The sequence below is a fragment of the Lissotriton helveticus genome, chromosome 2_1 (assembly GCF_964261635.1).
Source record: "Lissotriton helveticus chromosome 2_1, aLisHel1.1, whole genome shotgun sequence".
NCBI lineage: Eukaryota > Metazoa > Chordata > Amphibia > Caudata > Salamandridae > Lissotriton > Lissotriton helveticus.
Genome location: NC_136059.1, coordinates 149,196,862 through 149,218,082, shown reverse-complemented (window position 1 = coordinate 149,218,082; position 21,221 = coordinate 149,196,862). Strand labels below are relative to the sequence as shown.

At 45.5% G+C, this 21,221-nt stretch overlaps 1 long non-coding RNA gene across 2 annotated transcripts in view; it reads left to right on the top strand.

The window, feature by feature from the left end:
- The first annotated feature begins 797 nt into the window (after positions 1-797).
- Positions 798-21,221, top strand: part of LOC144817812 (uncharacterized) — a 126,993-nt gene continuing 106,569 nt past the window's right edge. The window contains exon 1 of one of the 2 annotated variants that reach the window (XR_013606984.1): positions 798-990. This is a non-coding gene — a long non-coding RNA (uncharacterized LOC144817812). Of the gene's footprint in view, positions 1,106-21,221 lie in introns of both variants that reach the window. The other variant, XR_013606985.1, reaches the window with a different exon arrangement.

The window sequence follows — 21,221 nt, the reverse complement described above, 5'->3', positions numbered from 1 at the left end:
GCAGATCCGGGAACATCATTGCCTGCCCTGGATGTGAATATACGGAGGAATCCTGGGTCCAAGCTTACTAGACACCGCGGCCACAGTGGTCTGAAAATCCTTAGCTGGAACGTAGCTGGGCTAGAAGCAAGGCTTTCAGACCCTGAATGGGTTAAGACAATTGATGATATTGACATTGTTATGTTTCAGGAGACTTGGGCTGTTGAAAACCTTTACATCGAGGGATACCACTGTTTCAGTGTAAAAGCGCCCAAACCCAGCCTTGGCCGAGGAGTGGGCGGTTTGTTTATAGGAATTAAGATACTGGCTGGTGGCACAATCAGAGACTTGTCAAGAGGGAAGCCAAACATACAAATATTGGAATATAAAACAAAGACCAAGATTTATTTAATTAATTTTTACAATAATGATTTTAATTGTGTACCAAACAAAAACTTTGAGGCTCTCTAACTATATCGTACTGTATCATATATATTTTTAAACTTGATAATCTTGTAATAATGTGTTACGCAAATGATGTGTTGTTTTTATGTGGTACTTTTATGAATTTTATGAAATTCGAATAAAGGTCTTTTGAACTTGATGTGCGCGGGTCTGCTATGGCACTGGCGTGGGTGTGTCACACGACATGTGGCAGCAGTAGAGCTATGTATGTGATCTATAGATGTACCTTAATGTTTATTGATAGATAACGATAAAAAAGGGCGGGTTGGGGTGCAGGCCTGCACTTTCTGCGCGCCCCCGGCCGCCTTCCCCACACACAGCCAGGCGTGCACTAAGGAGCACGGGTCTGATTTACAAGAAGTCAGCCGGCCCGTGGGAAGCCGCACCCTACCCGGTTCCTGGCTCGTGACCACCGGCACCAGAGGAGTCAGCAGAACGGCGGCCTGTGATTGGCTGCCCGGCTGTGTGCACCGATCAACCTGCTGCAAGTGAGTAACACAGCTGGGCTGAGGAGAAGAGCTGCCGACAAGAAGCAGGAACTGGTCTGTGAGTACTACCTCACACAAAGATACTTATTATATATATTTAAAGAATAAATAACACATCTGGGCTCCAGAGAAGAGCTGCGGACGAGAAGTAGGGAAGGGATTGTGACTGAACTGTGAGTTCTGCCATCATATAATAATGTTTATTTTCGAGATATACAGAATAAATAACCCAACTGGGCTCTGGAGAAGCGCTGCTGACATGAAGCAGGGACGAGGAAGGGGCAGATCTGTGAGTTCTGCCGTCATGCAATAAATGTATTTTATAGATTTAAAGAACAATCGTATTTACTTTTTGGCGGGTTTTTGTAAAGCGCCGGAAACGCACATTGCCGTCTCAAACCGCGTTCAAGTGTGTCTAAGAGCACACAATTTAAAGACCGTCTTCCCAGTGCTGGAAATAGTCGGTTTATTGCTGATCTGTTTCCTACTCAGCTGGTACAGGAGTGATGCAGGGATTATATGCCTCAGAGTGCTGTGCGGAGGGGCGGCTGGACCGGACCGGACCCGGGGTAGGGTGACCAGATTCTCAAAACAACAAGCATTTTCAATGCAATAGGTCTCGCGATTGCGAGCTTTTAAGCTATTGGCATTGAAAATGATAATACCTTAAATTTATGTGTTTTTCAAAGCAGAACATATATAAAAGGCATTGTCATTTCTAAAGCTATTAACGCAAACTCTTGCAAATGCGAGACCACTTTAATGGTGGCTGCACCCCTTTCTAAAGACGCTGCTCGCCTATTCAGGTTACAGAGAGCAGCGTCTAAAGAAAGGGGCACCGCCAACATTAACGTTAAAGTGCACAAAGTGTAAATAAAAATAAATAAATAAATAAAGCTTATTTACCCTTGAAATTAGCACTAATTCAGAAGACATTTGCTTCTGTTGAAGAAATAACCCTTTGTATGAACCCGACAGATACTTTAATTCTAAATCAGCCGATGACTTTCATTTTTGTAGCCAATAAAAGCAGAAACGCCTTAGATCCACCACACACCCCTCTTGATTGTGTGAGGCACTGTTCAAAAAGAGCAGGGCCTAATGTCACCCAGAGCGGGAGGGAGTGGCATCGGATGAAAATAGAGAGAAAAGGTCCAGGTAGTCACAGCATCTCCACCATTGTCCACATACATCGTCTGGCCTTAATCGTCTGAAGGGTTATGATGTGTGTGTTGCAATCCAATTGTTTCTGCAATAAACCTAAAAGAAGTAGGAACATTGTGTGTGTGTGTGTGTGTGTGTGTGTAGGTGTGTGTGTGTAGGTGTGTGTGTGTGTGTGTAGGTGTGTGTAGGTGTTTTTTAAATATACCTTGAGGGGTAGGGCTACGTCGCTATGTCTGCCTCTCTGTTGTGGGTGTATTGAAGACACTTTAATGGAAGTGCTCTGAAAAGTAAAGGCAACAGTTCTTAACAATGTGATGCCAGCATACAAATATAGGACAGCAATACAACTTCCTGCATAGCATACTTTGGCAACTATCGTCAGACCCTTAGGGTAATAGACAAAGCAAACGATGTTTCACAAACTCAATGTATTGCTTGTTACACAACAAACGTCATAAAGAAGCATTTGCAATGAAATACTTGTCACATTACAGAGAGTTTAAGCTATTGGCATTGACAATACCTTTTATCTATGTTTTCTATGTTTTAAAAACCAAAACATAAATAAAAGGCATTGTCATTTACAATGCCAATAGCTTAAACCCGCATAAAGACCTATTGCATTGCAGATGCTTGGTTAATTTTACTGCTGCTAACATGGGAGCTGGGGTTGCTGCAAGACGAAGTAAGGATATCGGGTTGGGGTTTTCATGAAATATTAAGAAATCTCGGCCACTCAAGTGAGACTCATGTTAGGGCACTTGACACATTTCCCACGCCTCTACTTCAGACTCAAGGGGGTCGATTCCGATCCGGTAAAATAATCCGGCGTACGAATCGTATCCGGAGCCGTTTCCGTACGACTCGTACAGACGCCGTACGACCGGACGATTCCGATCCCGATCGGCCGACCCCGATCGGCCGACCCGTACGCGATTCGTACGGTACACGTCGATTCGTACGGAAAAGCGCACGATCACCTACACACCGTACGGCGCGTACCCCCCATGATCGCAGGGGTACGCGGCGTACCCCTCTGGTCATGCGGGGTACGTGCCGTACACCCAGCGTACATGGGGTACGTGCCGTACACCCACTGTACATGGGGTACGGTGCGTACCCCATGTACGCTGGGTGTACGGCACGTACCCCGCATGACCAGAGGGGTACGCCGCGTACCCCTGCGATCATGGGGGGTACGTGCCGTACCCGGGGGGGCGTTCCGTACCTGTTTCGGCGCGAACTCTGCGTTTATGACTGTTTTCGGCTCCCGTAGGAAAAGGGTCGTACGGCGAGTACCCGACACGAATCGTACTTGCTGGGCCGTAAAAATGTGCCGCGATGTCGCGTACAGCGGGTTCCGAGTGAGATTCGTATGGAGATTTGAGTCGTACGGAGTCCTGTACGACTCGTACGGAGTTCGGCACCTAGTACGGATCGTACTTCATCGTACGTACGGGACGTCTACGGATACGATTTGTACGGGGAAAAAACTCTCCGTACGACCATTCGGAGCGCATTTTACCGGATCGGAATCGACACCAAGGAGTCGGCATCGACTCACCAACACATGTAATTAAAGTTGTAATGCGATTTATATATAGGTTTTGGAAATCATTCACGCAATGGCCGCTAGGTGGCGATAACAGATAAGATAGTGGTCCCCTCTATGGTTCCCAGGAAACACCTTCATAAACAATTAGGAAATTATCCGTGTTGTATTCATAATGTGAAATTGTGAGGTTTAGATTATCTTTTTTATTTATTTATTTTCTTTTTATTGAGCAGGATATACAACGAGCCGTGCGCTCCCAGTGTAACATACACTGCACTTCTAACCACAAACATTAGCAAAAAATATGAATTCACAAGCTCTCAGCAGATTTCCTAGGGACAGGTGTCGGACAAGGAAGGCTCACGGACGTGCTCTAGGAAAGGCCAGCTCTGGGTGACAGTATGTATATATTTTAAGAATAGCATAGCGCACTAACCTATACTATGGGGACCGATATGTGAAGCAATAATGAAATATTCACATCCCTTTCATAGGTTACACTAATAATCCTCATTTAAAGGGTCACTGCAGGGAGCAAGATCAGCTGTCTGAGTGGTAGAGAGTCACTGAGCCAGTCTGCTCTCCCCTAGGCATAACCTGTAGAACGCGTCCAGGCTCAGCATTCTGCCTCATGGCGCTTCACAAAACCTAAAAGTGTTGCCTTATTCCAGCAGGTATGATTAACTTTCCCTATGCTCCCCTTATCCCTCCTTCCATCCCTCCTCTCCACCCCTTCATCCCCTCGCCATTCATCCCGTTTTCGCCACATTCCCACTGCATCTCTCTCCTCCCTCCTACTCCTCCAGTACTGCTGCACTACCCCCTTTCCTCTCCCAGTAACCACTCCCATCTCCCTCCCTCGGGCCCAGCAGGACCATTTCCCTTCCACAACTTTCCTCTCTCTCAACCCCCCTCACTCTGCCAGATGACCGTTCCCTCACTGCCACCTCTCCTAACTGACAGGACCTCCACAACTACTGCACCTCGCTTCCTCCCAAACCTCCTACATTCCCATAACGCCACTCAGGCCTCCCCCCTCCTACTTCCCTACCGCCGTGTTCCGCACCTTTCTCCCTCTAAACTTGTCCTTAACTCCTCTCCCTCTTGCAACACCAACAATGACAACTCTCCCTTAACGCCCAATTCACTTACTTCACCTGTGAACCCCACACCCCAACTTACCTCCTGTCCCCCCACCTCTCCCCAACTTACCTCCTGTCCCCCCACCTCTCCCTGCCTTCCACCACCAATACCACCACCCCTTGTCTCAATCGAGCCACCCAACCTTCCGTGCTCTGCCTCATTCTCACTGGGAAATACGCTAGGCTCTCTGATCACCTCCATCTCCCAGCTTACAGCTGCCATTTCACTTTTATGCTCTAAGATCTCCACCCATCCATGCACCTCTACTCCCTCCCAACTTCCCATGAGATGCACTTCGCCCCTTCACCCCAATACTGCCAAGCCCAACCTCTCGTCTGCAAACGTCTTTAACTCACACAAGCCCTTGAACGCCACCCTCCTTCAACAGACATACCCTAGCAACCCCACTATCTACACTATTCCGACCATCACCTCTGTCAGAACAAAGCATCCACCTAAACCTTCCCGAGCACCCCAACATAAGTACAATATCCCGATCACCCTTCAGAGCCCAAGTGCCCCCGTCACCAAAACAGTCTTGACAGAGCTGCGCTGTATGCTTCACAACTGCAGATCTGCAGTAAAACACAAACTTGAAATCTCCGATACCATCACCCTTCACAAACTTGACATGCTCTTCCTCACAGAGACCTGGTTCAAAGATACCTCTCACTCTATGTTTGATCTCCTATTACCCACAGGTTACTCCATATTAAGGAATGACAGAACTGACAACACGGGGGGAGGTATTGCAGTCATCTTTAGAAAAGCCCTCCAACTTAAGGCTTCTCCAATCAGTTCCTCCCTCACCTTTGAATGCCTTTCTCTTGAGCTTCAATTGAAACACCGTCCACCGCTCAGATTCCATATCATTTACCGCCCGCCTCGTAGTGGCCCTTCGTTTATAGAAGATCTCACTGACTTCATCAGCGACCAATACACACAAAGTGACAATCAGACCTTCGTGGGTGACTTCAATCTCCACTGGGGCATACCACAAGACTCCTCTGCGAACTCTCTGGCCACCTTCCTCTCTACAAACGATCTTATCCAACACTGCATTGAACCAACCCACTCTAAGGGCGCAATCCTGGACCTTGTTATTTCTAAAGCAGGCATGCTTTCTACCTCTACCCCAATCCATGTAGATTGGTCTGACCACCACCTCATCCCATTCTCTCTTCAACTTTCACACTCTATAACTCTTGGCCAACCCAAGAGAGCCATCTCCTGGTTCCGTGATGCCAAAAATATTGATGTTGGTCCCCTCTGTGAATCAGCTTTGCTATCACTTCCAAGGCTAGACCCAAACATAGCTGTTGACGATCTCACCTCCCAATGCCTCACAGTTCTTGCAGCTGAAATTAATGACGTCGCTCCACTCAAAAGCAAAAGGATAAGGCCCACTCCCTCAGCACCTTGGTTCAACAAATCCCTTTATGAGGAAAGGAAGCAGCTAAGATTCCTGGAGAAGCAATGGAGGCAAGTGCCCTCCACAGACAATTTAGCCATGCTTCGCACAGCAAGATCCAAGTACCACAAGCATATCTTCCTTGAGAAAGCGGCGCACTTCAAAACCCTCCTTGATTCCGCCAAAAATAGACCCAAAAAACTATTCGATCTCATCAAGACTCCGAGCTGCTCTCCCCCATCCTCCGAGGTGGAGGATTCTACTAAGAGAGTAGCGGATTTTGCTATTTTCTTCGTTGAAAAAGTGAAATCACTTGTGGATCAGGTCGCTCATCCTACACCTCCAGAGGAGCGCAAATCCTTAGCCATTTCGCAGAGCTTTGACCCCATATCTGAAGATGCCCTTCTCAAGTGCATACGCAAAACAAAGCCCTCCAACCATTCTCTTGACCCTATCCCCAGTGCCATTGCCTTGGACTTCTTTACCCATTCCCTTTCCTATTGGACCACTCTGATCAACCTCTCCCTCTGGCAAGGCTCCCTTCCTGTCTCCTTCAAAACTGGGCAGGTCACCCCTCTGCTTAAAAAGCCCACTGCTGATGCGAAGGACCTCAACAACTTCCGCCCCATCACTAACCTTCCCTTCCTTGCGAAGATCACAGAAAGATGTGTAGCAAAACAACTCTCTCGTCATATCAAGGACAATGATCTTCTTGACAATTGTCAGTCTGGCTTCATGCAAAACTGCAGCACTGAAACAGCCCTACTGCAAGTGGTTGATGACGCGCTGAGGATACTCGATTCGGGGGGGTCCTGTCTTCTAATTCTCCTTGACCTTTCTGCAGCCTTTGACACTGTCAATCACAACACCCTCCTCAATATCCTTCAACAGAGAATGGGCATGGAGGGCACTGTGCTTAAATGGTTTGCATCCTTCCTCTCTGACAGATCCCAAATGATCAAAATAGCAAACAGTCTTTCTTCTCCTGTGGCGGTAGGTCAGGGTGTTCCTCAAGGCTCTATACTTGCACCCACATTGTTCAATCTCTACTTAGAACCACTGGGAAACCTCCTAAGCAAATCCGGGATTCACTATCATCTCTATGCAGACGACACTCAACTCTACCTCAAGGTTGCCTCCACTCATGATCTCTCCTTCCTAAGCTCTACTCTGGACTCCATCCAAAACTGGATGTCAACTCATCAACTGATTCTGAATCCCTCCAAAACTGAATTCCTCCTCTTCTCCTCCTCACTCTCTCCCCCCCCCGGTTCAATCATGGATGGATCAGATGAATCTACTAAACAATAAACCCATTATTGTCGACAGCGCAAAATCCCTTGGAGTCATTCTAGACAAAAAACTCAATCTAACTCCCCACATCAATTCTATTGCAAAATCTGCTCATTACCAACTGCGCCTTCTTTGGGGAATCCGACGCTTCTTCCCGGAGCAGGACCTTATAACCCTGGTGCAATCGCTGGTCCTCTCCAGACTAGACTACTGCAATTCTCTTCTTACTGGCCTCCCCAAATCTCACCTGTCCCCACTTAAGTCTGTTTTCCATTCAGCAGCTCGCTTCATTTATGGGGCCAAAAGAAGCGATCACATCACACCGATGTTATCCACCCTCCGCTGGCTTCCCTTCGAGGCTAGAGCTATCTACAAGACCGCTTGTATCACCCACAAAGCCTTGCACTCCTCCTCTCCTCGCTACCTGGTGAACAAACTGAAACTCTCTGGAGGCTCTAGACCCTCACGCAATGCGGAGAATCTTCTACTTGAACCTCCCACTTTCAAGAAGGAGAGAACAATGGCCCAATCCTTTTCAGGCAACGCAGTGAGAATCTGGAACTCCCTTCCGCCTCTGCTCCGGACCACCGACTCCTCCCAGGCCTTCAAAAGGGACCTCAAAGTTCTCCTCCTCCAGAGACACCTCCAAAAGTAATTCACGTCCTCCTGTTATTTGGAGGAAGACTTCCCACTACTGATAATTTCCACGACCATGGAAGTGCCTTCCCAGGGTTTTCCTGGGGTTGGAGTGTCTGCCTCTTTGGAGTATTTTCCATGTACTTGTGTTTGGTGCCCGTGTGTAACATGCACACACCACTTTGCCCTTGTAACACACGGTTTGCTACCTCTCACATGTTTTTACCTTTGATACTGGCACAAGTGCCTCCTTTGCCTACATAACGCTTGTTCTTGTGCCTGAGTGTCTAGCACCTTTTGCTGTATTATACCTCAAATGATACTTTGTTCTCTCTTGTAACTGCACACTTGTCACTTTTTCCTCCTGTGCACTTTTTACAACCTCATGTATTTTTGGCTGCTCACAATCTTTACTACCTCATGTATTTTGTTTGCTCACAATTGTCACTATTACCTTTACTACCTCATGTATCTTTGGTTGCTCACAATTTTTACTACCTCATGTATTTTGTTTGCTCACAAATGTCACTATTACCTTATGTAACGTAATGTATGCTTTTGTAATCTGTTCTTTTGTAATGTTTCTTATTATGTTTCATTTCTGTTCCTTTTGTGAAGCGCTCTGACACCTTCGGGTAAAGTCCGCGCTAAATAAAAATGCATAAATAAATAAAAATAAATAAATTACCCGACGGGCTGGTTATGGCTGTGGGATACACCGTCCTACACAATAGCAGCTCTCTCTGAGAGTGGGTGTATCCCACAGCCATAACCACACGGACGAGTTACCTGCCCGGCGGGTGTTAATAAGGAATGTGAATAACAGAGGGACACAAAGAAGGTATGGGAGAACAGTGTGGAGGTTCTGAAGCAAGTGGGAAGAAAGCAAGCGGAGAGACCTCACAACACCCACAGCACGTACACAAACAGGCGCATGGGTGGACATAGGAGGAAATCACGGGCAAACAAACGGGAAAGCCAGGAGCATTGACAGAAAGGCAAGCACACACAGCCAGGCACACTTGTTAACACACGCAGAGGAGCAGGCACGCTGACACACAAGCAAATAGTGACATAGATACACGGACAGACAGCAAGCTTCAACTGATACAGAGATCGAATCGCAGGCATACCACAGTCCATAACAGAGGCAGTTATACTCAGCCAGAAAGACAAACACCCGGAAGCACGGTTTGTGCACACATCATGACAAGGAACAATGCAGCCCAACATGCCCTAAAAAATATACGAAGAAATAAATGGCACATGTAGCCAGACAGGAAGTGATAAACCGACAAACAAGATGAATAGATCCGTGAACACCACAACTCGTTCACACGATAGAGACACAAAATTACCGCACACAATTATTGCGCCCATTAGAAGATAGGCAAATAAGTATCCTGGTACACAGACACAAAGGTCAACAGGCCAACCCGCACATCGCCAAGCACAACCATTGGCTGAGGGAAATACTTAATGACAGACAGGCACTGACAGACACCAGCACAGAGACACGCAATCGGATAGGCACACACAAACTGGCAAAGGCACAAAGTCAAGCATAGACAGGCACGGAGAAACGCCAACAAACGGACACAGAAATGTGAAATCAAGCAGGCACAATCCACAAACTGGCACGTAGAGACACATTCAGACAGTCATACAAATAAAAAGACAGGCACATAGAGACACCGCCACAGAGACACATACAGAAGCAAATACACAAATATGGAGAAAGACTTGAGCACAGCAACAAGAACACACTCTCAGGCCATCGAAAGTCCCAGAGCACAAACACAGAAACTCAAACGGACACCAACGGATATACCCAGTGAAAATAAAATAACACATTTATGCAAGCACACTAGGGTGACCAACCGTCCGTAAATTTCACGGACAGTCCGTAATTTCGGCCGTCTGTCCGTTGTCCGTGAAGGATTCTTTAACGGACGCCATTTGTCCGTCATTTTAACAGGGCACCTGTTGCCCCGCCCTAAAGCCGGCACAGCTTCCACTCACCTCCCTTCTTCACTCCGATGCTGCACCAAAGCTCCTCAGATACTCAGCAGCATTGGAGAGGCACAGCGGGGGGGGGGGCAACCCGCACACCTCCAACCCTTGATGACCTGTTAAGAGGTGCTTCGAAGGTGACTGAGAGGGGGGGGCAGCCCTCACACCTCCAGCCCTTGATGAGCTGTTAAGAGGTGCTCGAAGGTGACTGAGAGGGAGAGGCTGCAGCTTCAGGAGCAGGGGCATCTATTCACATGCAAACAGCCCTGAATGCATCATGTCTCTGCTATTCAGAGGGGGCTCACACATTCCATTTCTACCCAGGGCCCAAAACATCCTAGACTCGGCCAGATTACACCCCTGATTACACCGAGGCAGCACGTGGTTCTCTTCACAGAGGGTAATTACTGTCACTAAATTGTAAGCAAACCTCGGTTCTTCAAACATGCAGTCTATAATGTAATAAAATAAAGAAATGGCACAATCGCACCCACACTGATTAACAAAGTATGGAGGACAATCAGTTATCTTAGAGTATCTCCTGTAAGTACTGTACATCACAGTCAGGGATGGCATTTTGGACAGAGAGCCTGTCTTCTCGTTGTCTTGTGCAGGAGGGGGGGGGGAGCCCAAGATGATACTAGAATACTGCATGCCCTGGTGGATCCTGTTCCCTCTCCTGTGATGGCTCCTGCCCCCCCCTCAGTGATGGCTCCAGTCCACCCCCGCCTGTGATGGCTCCTGTCCCCCCATATTGTGGCTCCAGTCCACCCCCACCTGTGATGGCTCTTGTCCCCCCCTGTGGTGGATCCTGTCTCCGCCCTGGGTGGCTTCTGTCCCAGTCCTGGAACGGCCCCTGCAGCGAGGGTGAAGTTCTTGATGGGCCCTTCTCAAAAGGGCTCAGCTCAAAATTAATATGGAATGGTGGGCAGGTAAGTAAGTGAAGGGATGGGCGAATGGCTGGATGAATTAGTGAAAGGGTGAATGGATGAATGAAAGATTGAAAAAATGGATAATGAGAGAGGATGGATGGATTGATGAGTGAGGGGAAGGATGGAGAGAAAATGTAAATAGCTGGATGAATGGGTGGAAGGGTAGCTGGATGACGGATGAGGGGAAGGATGATGGATGAGGGGAAGGATGATGGATGAGGGGAAGGATGATGGATGAGGGGAAGGATGATGGATGAGGAGAAGGATGGATGGATGGAGGGGAAGGATGGATGGATGAGGGGAAGGATACATGGATGGGATGGATGGATGGGTGAGGGGGAAGGATGGATGAAAGGAAGGATGGATGAGGGGAAGGATGGATGATGGATGAAAGGAAGGATGGATGAGGGGAAGGATGGATGGATGATGAGGGGAAGGATGGATGGATGATGAGGGGAAGGATGGATGGATGATGAGTGGGTGGGTAGAAGGATGGATGGATGGATGGATGATGAGGGAAAAGGATGGATGGATGATGAGGGATAAGGATGTAAATAAATGTAAATGTCATGGTACTTATAGAGCGCACTGTCACCAGACGGTCACCTTGCGGTGTCGCCTATTCGGCTTCCTGGCGCTGATACTCATACCGCTGTGGAACCCCTCCTGGCTTTCCCTGTGAAGTGTCCACTCCTGGGCATCATCAGGGTGAAGCCAGGCATCCTTAGCGCTGTTGGGGCCGGTGTGGAGGCTAAGCAAGCCATTGCCCAGAGTTGCAGCGTGGGGCCCGTGATTAGAATAGGCACCGAGGCGAGAATTAACAGATTCGAGGAAATTGAGCACGAGACCCCGCCGAGGAGGGAATCGAACCCTGGTCCCTGGCCAAAACTCTGCATCAGGGTCTGCCACTCTAACCATTGAGCCACACTCCTCCACAATGGATGGATGATGAGGGGAAGGACGGATGGATGGATGATGGGTGGATGAAAGGATGGATGGATGGATGGAGAGTGGGTGGGTGAAAGGATGGATGGATTATGATGAGTGGGTGGGTGAACGGATGGATGGATGATGAGTGGGTGGGTGAAAGGATGGATGGATGGATGGGTGGGTGGATGGTGGGTGGGTGGGTGAAAGGATGGATCAGTGGATTGGATGGTGGGTGGGTGAAAGGATGGATGAGTGGGTGGGTGGATGGTGGGTGGGTGGATGGTTGGGTGGATGATGGGTGGGTAGGTGGATGAGTGAAATGATGGATGGATTGATGGATTGAAAAGTGCAAGGGTGAATGATTGGACATATGAGTGAAAGGGTGGATGTAAGGATGGATGAGTGAGTGAAAGGAAGGGTAGATGGACAAAAGGATGAATAGACGTGTAAAGGAGTGAAATGATAGATGGATGAATGATAGGGTCAATGGATGGATTCATGAGTGGATGAGTAGATGGATGGATGGGTGGGTGGATGGATGGATGGATGGTAGGAAGGATGGCTAAGTGAAAGGGTCAATGGAGAGAGAAAGGAAGGATGGATGGATGACTAAAAGAGTGGATGGGTGGAAGGATTAGTAAGTGAAAGGATGGATGGATTGGTGAAAGGGTAAATGGCTGAATGGATGAGTGAATGGATGGATGGGATGAAGAGTGGATGGATAGGTGTACAGATGGATAGGGTGAAAGGGAGGATGGATGGATGGATGGATAATGGAGGATGGGTGAAGGGATGGATGAGGGGATGGATGAAGGGATGGATGAGTGAAATGATAGATGGAAGGATACATGATGGATAGGTTTGCAAATGGTTGAATATGTTTGGAAATGGCTGAGCTTACTTATATACTATTGCGCGACCTATGATGTGTCTGTAAAACGTACCTATTGTCTTGAAGTTTTGTCCTGAATTTTGACCTCCTGTCCTGAATTTGTGTCCTGAATTTTGACCCTTTGTCCTGAATTTTTACACTCACCGTCCTGAATTTGAACCAATGTCAGTTGGTCACCCTAAAGCACACATAACGTTACCAGCCTACGCATACACACTGACACACAACAACTCAGATAGAAACGTGAGCCCCTCCAGGAAAACTAAGCATGCAGAGGCAAGTACTGAGTTATGTTACGCTAGTTGACGCCATGGGGGTGGCAATACCGGGTGTGACCGGTATGGCAGAGCCCATAATGCACCAGTGTGGGGTCAGTGGTACTCAGTATGGCCTGTCAAACATATCCCACGCTGCACCCCTGTGTAGTATCCGATGGCAGTGCTGACTGCGGCTGGTCGGGCAAAGCTCGTGATAAACCAGTGTCGATGCCCTGGCCCTGTGCGGCCTGTGGCCTTTCGGACTCCGTCCATACTGCACCCATCTGGGGCCATGGAGGGAATGCCTCGTGCAGCTGCTCGGCATAAGCCACAGTACACACGTTTAGTGTCCGTAGCATAGCCTATGTATATTACACTAATGCGGAGCCTATGGTGCAGGTACTGGCTGCAACCGATCGAGCACTAATGCGCTGCCGGTTGAGGCCGCAGCAGGCAAGACCATTCTGAGCAAGTGTGGGTCTGGAGCTGTGACGCTAGTGCTGCATGCAGGTGTCATCCCCAGCCCACACTGCACCAGCGTGGGTTCTGTATTGCCAGACGTGGACTGTCAAGCACAACAGCCCACGCTGCACAAATGTGGGGGTCTGTGGGGCGTACCACTGCAGACTGAATGAAACCTGCACCAGAATGAGGTCTCTGCAACCGGTGCTGGGTGCGGCTGGTCGATGTGAGCCACACTACAGCAGCAGCACTGCACACAGGCCAGCTGCCACCGAGCCCAAGCTGCGTGCCATGGAGCAGGCTGTGCCCGCACCGCAGCAGGACAGGCCATCTGCCAGCATGCCGCTGCTAGTGCCTGCTGCGTGTGGTGGAGCTCAGCCCACACTGCAGCAGCGTGGGGCAGGATGCCGTCATTCGCTCGCTGCTCAGTGCCACCGGTCACATGCGGCTCGCGGTATACAGACATAATATTGATTTCAAAATATCGACTGGACATAATATCGAGGTAAAAATATAGACTAGACAAAATATCGACCAGACATAATATAGACTAAAAAAATTTGAGTAATATCGATATTAATAGCCAAAATATCGAATCAAAAATATAGACTAGACATAATATCGACTAGATAGAATATAGACAACCAAAATATCGAAAATAAGGTAAGTTTTAAATAATTGTGTAATATAAATGTGTAGCGGGTTGTGGGTTTATAGGGGAATAGGATGGGAAGTAATTTAATTATAATTAAATAAATCTGTAATATATTTGTAATTGTTAATTAATTATTAATTGTTAATTAATTAAAATATAATTGGTAAGTAATAATAATTGATTAATTTATCAATAAATAATTTTTAGTAAATTATTTTCTGTAGCGGGTTGTGGGTTTATAGGGGAATAGGGTTGGAAGTAATTTAAATATAATTAATTAATTATGTAAATTAATTATAATTGTTAATTAATTATTAATTGGTAATTAATAAAAATATAATTGGTAATTAATAATAATTGATTAATTGATAAATAATTAATTTTTAGTAAATTATTTTCTGTAGCGGGTTGTGGGTTTATAGGGGAATAGGGTGGGAAGTAATTTAATTATAAATAATTAATAATGTAAAATAATAATAATTGTTAATTAATTATTAATTGGTAATTAATTAAAATATAATTGGTAATTAATTATAAATATTTAATTGATAAATAATTAATATTTAGTAAATTATTTTCTGTAGTGGGTTGTGAGTTTATAGGGGGATAGGGTGGGAAGTAATTTAATAAAAATTAATTAATTATGTAAATTAATTAAAATTGTTAATTAATTAATAATTGTCCATTAAATAAAATTTAATTGGTAAATAAAAGTAATTGGTATTGGAAATTAAATGTAATTGGTAATACTATTTCTATTAATTATATTTATTTATGAAGTTTTTACTTTTTCTACTGTTGCACTCACTGGAGTGGGAATAGTAATTTTAACCCCTACGCTATCCAGCGCTTTCCCTACTGTTGCACCTACTGGAGTGGGAATAGTAATTTTTACACCTACGCTATCCAGCGCTTTCCCTACTGTTGCACCCACTGGAGTGGGAAAAGGAATTTTTACCCCTACGCTATCCAGCGCTTTCTCTACTGTTGCACCCACTGGAGTGGGAATATTAATTTTTACCCCTACGCTATCCAGTGCTTTCCCTACTGTTGCACCTACTGGAGTGGGACTAGTAATTTTTACCCCTATGCTATCCTACGCTTTCTCTACTGTTGCACCCACTGGAGTGGGAATAGTAATTTTTACACCTACCCTATCCAGCGCTTTCCCTACTGTTGCACCCACTGGAGTGGGAATAGTAATTTTAACCCCTACGCTATCCAACGCTTTCCCTACTGTTGCACCCACTGGAGTGGGAATAGTAATTTTTACCCCTACGCTATCCAGCGCTTTCCCTACTGTTGCACCCACTGGAGTGGGAATAGTAATTTTCACCCCTACGCTATCCAACGCTTTCCCTACTGTTGCACCCACTGGAGTGGGAATAGTAATTGTTACCCCTACGCTATCCAACGCTTTCCCTACTGTTGCACTCTTTGGAGTTGGAATAGTAATTTTTACCCCTATGCTATTTATTTATTTATTTATTTATTTTATTCGATTTGTATAGTGCGTTATAACCCAGGGGTCTCTAAGCGCTTCCCTATCCAGCGCCTTCTCTACTGTTGCACCCACTGGAGTGGGAATAGTAATTTTTACACCTACGCTATCCAGCGCTTTCCCTACTGTTGCACCTACTGGAGTGGGAATAGTAATTTTTACACCTACACTATCCAGCACTTTCCCTACTGTTGCACCCACTGGAGTGGGAATAGTAATTTTAACCCCTACGCTATCCAACGCTTTCCCTACTGTTGCACCCACTGGAGTGGGAATAGTAATTTTTACCCCTACGCTATCCAGCGCTTTCCCTACTGTTGCACCCACTGGAGTGGGAATAGTAATTTTTACCCCTACGCTATCCAACACTTTCCCTACTGTTGCACCCACTGGAGTGGGAATAGTAATTGTTACCCCTACGCTATCCAACGCTTTCCCTACTGTTGTACTCTTTGGAGTTGGAATAGTAATTTTTACCCCTACGCTATCCAACGCTTTCCCTACTGTTGCACCCACTGGAGTGGGAATAGTACATTTTACCCCTACGCTATCCAGCGCCTTCTCTACTGTTGCACCCACTGGAGTGGGAATAGTAATTTTAACCCATACTCTATCCAGCGCTTTCCCTACTGTTGCACCCACTGGAGTGGGAGTAGTAATTTTAACCCCTACGCTATCCAGCGCTTTCCCTACTGTTGCACCCACTGGAGTGGGAATAGTCATTTTTACCCCTAGGTTATCCAGTGCTTTCCCTACTGTTGCACCCACTGGAGTGGGAATAGTAATTTTAACCCCTACGCTATCCAGCGCTTTCCCTACTGTTGCACCTACTGGGGTGGGAATAGTAATTTTTACACCTACGCTATCCAGCGCTTTCCCTACTGTTGCACCCACTGGAGAGGGAAAAGTAATTTTTACCCCTAGGCTATCCAGCGCTTTCTCTACTGTTGCACCCACTGGAGTGGGAATATTAAGTTTTTACCCCTACGCTATCCAGTGCTTTCCCTACTGTTGCACCTACTGGAGTGGGACTAGTAATTTTTACCCCGATACTATCCTACGCTTTCTCTACTGTTGCACCCACTGGAGTGGGAATAGTAATTTTTACACCTACGCTATCCAGCGCTTTCCCTACTGTTGCACCTACTGGAGTGGGAATAGTAATTTTTACACCTACGCTATCCAGCACTTTCCCTACTGTTGCACCCACTGGAGTGGGAATAGTAATTTTAACCCCTACGCTATCCAACGCTTTCCCTACTGTTGCACCCACTGGAGTGGGAATAGTAATTTTTACCCCTACGCTATCCAGCGCTTTCCCTACTGTTGCACCCACTGGAGTGGGAATAGTAATTTTTACCCCTACGCTATCCAACGCTTTCCCTACTGTTGCACCCACTGGAATGGGAATAGTAATTGTTACCCCTACGCTATCCAACGCTTTCCCTACTGTTGCACTCTTTGGAGTTGGAATAGTAATTTTTACCCCTATGCTATCCAGCGCCTTCTCTACTGTTGCACCCACTGGAGTGGGAATAGTAATTTTTACACATACGCTATCCAGCGCTTTCCCTACTGTTGCACCTACTGGAGTGGGAATAGTAATTTTTACACCTACGCTATCCAGCACTTTCCCTACTGTTGCACCCACTGGAGTGAGAATAGTAATTTGAACCCCTACGCTATCCAACGCTTTCCCTACTGTTGCACCCACTGGATTGGGAATAGTAATTTTTACCCCTACGCTATCCAGCGCTTTCCCTACTGTTGCACCCACTGGAGTGGGAATAGTAATTTTTACCCCTACGCTATCCAACACTTTCCCTACTGTTGCACCCACTGGAGTGGGAATAGTAATTGTTACCCCTACGCTATCCAACGCTTTCCCTACTGTTGTACTCTTTGGAGTTGGAATAGTAATTTTTACCCCTACGCAATCCAACGCTTTCCCTACTGTTGCACCCACTGGAGTGGGAATAGTAAATTTTACCCCTACGCTATCCAACGCTTTCGCTACTGTTGAACTCACTAGAGTTGGTACAATAAATTGTAACCATTTTGCTATGCTACGGTAAAAATATTATATATGTTTATTTAATAATATGTATTATATATATATATATGTATTATTTTTGTTATATTATTTTTTTAATTTACATTAATTATTTATTAATATTACATTTATTTAATAAGTTTAACTAAGTTTATATTAAATATATTTATTGTTATATTAGTTTTAACTTAATTAAAAAAAAAAAAATTTAAAACGATATTTTGACAGTCTATATTTTTGTAACTCGATATTTTTGAGTCGATATTTTAGTACTACCTGTTTAAAGATAGGCAGTCGTTATTTTGTCCCTCGATATTTTAACCTCGATATTTTTGTATCTCGATATTTTTGTGGTCGATATAATGTCAGTGATCCGCGGCTCGCCCTACGCTTCTGTAGAGCCAGTCGGATTGGAGGCTAAAACGAACACGGGAGAGGTTTTAAAGGGAGCGAGCGATATTCAGCTACTTCGGATGAGTTTTGAGGAAAGACTATTCACTGAAAAACACATATAGAAACGTGAGCCCCTCCAGGAAAACTAAACATGCAGAGGCAAGTTCTGAGTTATGTTACGCTAGTTGTCGCCATGGGGGTGGCGATACCGGGTGTGACCGGCAGGGCAGAGCCCATAATGTACCAGTGTGGGGTCAGTGGTACTCAGTATGGCCTGTCAAACATATCCCACGCTGCACCCCTGTGTAGTATCCGATGGCAGTGCTGGCTGCGGCTAGTCGGGCAGAGCTCGTGCTAAACCAGTGTCGATGCCCTGGCCCAGTGCGGCCTGTGGCCTTTCGGACTCCGTCCATACTGCACCCATCTGGGGCCATGGAGGGAATGCCTCGTGCAGCTGCTCGGCATAAGCCACAGTACACACGTTTAGTGTCCGTAGCATAGCCTATGTATATTACACTAATGCGGAGCCTATGGTGCAGGTACTGGCTGCAACCGATCGAGCACTAATGCGCTGCCGGTTGAGGCCGCAGCAGGCAAAGACCATTCTGAGCAAGTGTGGGTCTGGAGCTGTGACGCTAGTGCTGCATGCAGGTGTCATCCCCAGCCCACACTGCACCAGCGTGGGTTCTGTATTGCCAGACGTGGACTGTCAAGCACAACAGCCCACGCTGCACAAATATGGGGGTCTGTGGGCCGTACCACTGCAGACTGAATGAAACCTGCACCAGAATGAGATCTCTGCAGCCGGTGCTGGGTGCGGCTGGTCGATGTGAGCCCACACTACAGCAGCAGCACTGCACACAGGCCAGCTGCCACCGAGCCCAAGCTGCGTGCCATGGAGCAGGCTGTGCCCACACCGCAGCAGGACAGGCCATCTGCCAGCATGCCGCTGCTAGTGCCTGCTGCGTGTGGTGGAGCTCAGCCCACACTGTAGCAGCGTGGGGCAGGATGCCGTCATTCGCTCGCTGCTCAGTGCCACCGGTCACAAGCGGCTCGCGGTATACAGACATAATATCGATTCCAAAATATCGACTGGACATAATATCGAGGTAAAAATATAGAGTAGACAAAATATCGACCAGACAAAATATAGACTACAAAAATATTGAGTAATATCGATATTAATAGCCAAAATATCGAATCAAAAATATAGACTAGACATAATATCGACTAGATAGAATATAGACAACCAAAATATTGAAAATAAGGTAAGTTTTAAATAATTGTGTAATATAAATGTGTAGCGGGTTGTGGGTTTATAGGGGAATAGGGTGGGAAGTAATTTAGTTATAATTAATTAAATCTGTAATATATTTGTAATTGTTAATTAATTATTAATTGTTAATTGATTAAAATATAATTGGTAAGTAATAATAATTGATTAATTGATCAATAAATAATTTTTAGTAAATTATTTTCTGTAGCGGGTTGTGGGTTTATAGGGGAATAGGGTGGGAAGTGATTTAAATATAATTAATTATGTAAATTAATTATAATTGTTAATTAATTATTAATTGGTAATTAATTAAAATATAATTGGTAATTAATAATAATTGATTAATTGATAAATAATTAATTTTTAGTAAATTATTTTCTGTAGCGGGTTGTGGGTTTATAGGGGAATAGGGTGGGAAGTAATTTAATTATAAATAATTAATAATGTAAAATAATAATAATTGTTAATTAATTATTAATTGGTAATTAATTAAAATATAATTGGTAATTAATTATAAATATTTAATTGATAAATAATTAATATTTAGTAAATTATTTTCTGTAGTGGGTTGTGAGTTTATAGGGGGATAGGGTGGGAAGTAATTTAATAAAAATTAATTAATTATGTAAATTAATTAAAATTGTTAATTAATTAATAATTGTCCATTAAATAAAATGTAATTGGTAAATAAAAGTAATTGGTATTGGAAATTAAATGTAATTGGTAATACTATTTCTATTAATTATATTTATTTATGAAGTTTTTACTTTTTCTACTGTTGCACTCACTGGAGTGGGAATAGTAATTTTAACCCCTACACTATCCAGCGCTTTCTCTACTGTTGCACCCACTGGAGTGGGAATAGTAATTTTAACCCCTACGCTATCCAGCGCTTTCCCTACTGTTGCACCCACTGCAGTGGGAATAGTAATTTTAACCCCTACGCTATCCAGCGCTTTCCCTACTGTTGCACCCACTGGAGTGGGAATAGTAATTTTAATCCCTACGCTATCCAGCGCTTTCCCTACTGTTGCACCCACTGGAGTGGGAATAGTAATTTTTACCCCTAGGCTATCCAGTGCTTTCCCTACTGTTGCACCCACTGGAGTGGGAATAGTAATTGTAACCCCTACGCTATCCAGCGCTTTCCCTACTGTTGCACCTACTGGAGTGGGAATAGTATTTTTACACCTACGCTATCCAGCGCTTTCCCTACTGTTGCACCCACTGGAGTGGGAAAAGTAATTTTTACCCCTACGCTATCCAGCGCTTTCTCTACTGTTGCACCCGCTGGAGTGGGAATATTAATTTTTACCCCTACGCTATCCAGTGCTTTCCCTACTGTTGCACCTACTGGAGTGGGACTAGTAATTTTTACCCCTATGCTATTCAGCGCTTTCTCTACTGTTGCACCCACTGGAGTGGGAATAGTAATTTTTACACCTACGCTATCCAGCGCTTTCCCTACTGTTGCACCTACTGGAGTGGGAATAGTAATTTTTACACCTACGCTATCCAGCGCTTTCCCTACTGTTGCACCTACTGGAGTGGGAATAGTAATTTTTACACCTACGCTATCCAGCACTTTCCCTACTGTTGCACCCACTGGAGTGGGAATAGTAATTGTAACCCCTACGCTATCCAACGCTTTCCCTATTGTTGCACCCACTGGAGTGGGAATAGTAATTTTTACCCCTACGCTATCCAGCACTTTCCCTACTGT